The sequence below is a fragment of the Galeopterus variegatus genome, unplaced genomic scaffold (assembly GCF_000696425.1).
Source record: "Galeopterus variegatus unplaced genomic scaffold, G_variegatus-3.0.2 Scaffold27699, whole genome shotgun sequence".
NCBI classification, from domain to species: domain Eukaryota; kingdom Metazoa; phylum Chordata; class Mammalia; order Dermoptera; family Cynocephalidae; genus Galeopterus; species Galeopterus variegatus.
The window spans coordinates 4,405-5,840 of record NW_007753810.1 but is presented as its reverse complement, the minus strand read 5'-3'; the positions used below and the strand labels follow the sequence as shown (position 1 = coordinate 5,840).

Below are 1,436 nucleotides of genomic sequence, written 5' to 3'. Positions count from 1 at the left end.
GAGCTGGCGGGAAAAAGACCTGCCTCGCTCGGGGCTATCAGCCGCGCCCTGGTGCACGGGACGGTCGTGGTCCCACCGGTTTCCGCGTCAGCCTCAACTACAGTTTTTGGAAACGTAAAAAGAACTGCAAAATACTAATACTAATACATGAAAATAAAGAGCTACGAATTTATTCTTCAGTGAACCCACTTGGCAGCGAGCCGCTCCTCAGTCCGTCTCTGTGGCGCAATCGGTTAGCGCGTTCGGCTGTTAACCGAAAGGTTGGTGGTTCGATCCCACCCAGGGACGGCGACCAACATCTTGTTGAACACGGGGCCGGGTTTCAAGAAACCTGTTCGTCTTGAAACTCAAAACCACCCTCGGTACTCACCGCCGGGGGGTCTGGCCACTGGCCTCCACGCTGTGTGGTTCCCGATACCCTCCTCCTCTCAGCCCAGAGGATTTACTAGCAGTTTTGAGGTGGTTGGTCTGCGCAATTACGTCTGCGATTAGTAATAATTTTTAGCGGCTTAACCACTGAAATTGCAATGTGAAACTAATGCTTTAAGAAAATTGACCGACCAAAGGAAGTGTAAGTACTAATAATCCAAAGATGAATGACTTATCTTCCCCAGCAAACCTGTGCCTGCGTGGCGAGTTCTCAGAGAAGCCGCTTCCTAAATACCTTGTGCCGAGGCGCTTTCCTCTCCAGTCTCGCTGCAGCTGCCTCATCACTCCGCTCGGGCTGCTGCAATAACTACCCGGCCGCCCTGGCTGGTTTCCTTTCCTCAGCTCTCCTCTTCCATCCATCCTCCAAGCAGCTGCCGGAGACCTTCTGAAATACAAGCTTGATCTGCTTCAAGTCCCTCGGTGGCTTGCACGGTCTGGTCCGATCTCCTTAGTTTGGAAGGCAGTGCACTTCATGATCTCGCCCCGAGCTCTGCCCTCTCCCCCACTGACCCCTTAGACTCCAACAGAACCAAACTGCTTTCTTGAACTCATACTCTTGGCTTTTGAGTCTGCCCATGGAACTTCCGCTTTTCTCCTCTTTGCCTGGCAAACTCCTACTCATCCTTCATGAGCACTCCAAAAATGAAGTCTTGTCTCTGCTTAAGCCCATTCTCTCCTATTTACTTGTTTTTCTCAGTAGAATGAAAGCTCCTCCAGGAAACGATTCTGTGTTGTTCATCAGATGTCTTCAGCACTTAAACTTGGCACATTGTGGGTACTGAATAAACAGGAGTCGAATGTCCAAGGTTTCCAAGTGCGCTTGTCTCATGCCTGAATCTCATCTAATATCCATACACCTCACTCGAGTCGTCTTGGTGGATAGCTCATAATTCACACAATTAGGCTGGCCGTGTACCTCTGCCCAAGCCTCTACTTCCTGCCTAGCCATGCCCTCTCCTACCTGTCCTGATTCTCTAAAACTACTTCTAATTTGCATTCACCCTTCT

At 50.3% G+C, this 1,436-nt stretch overlaps 1 non-coding gene across 1 annotated transcript; it reads left to right on the top strand.

The window, feature by feature from the left end:
• Window positions 1-214: 214 nt before the first annotated feature.
• Window positions 215-288, top strand: TRNAN-GUU. The gene has a single exon. It is a non-coding gene; the product is annotated as a tRNA-Asn (tRNA).
• The last annotated feature ends 1,148 nt before the right edge of the window (window positions 289-1,436 follow it).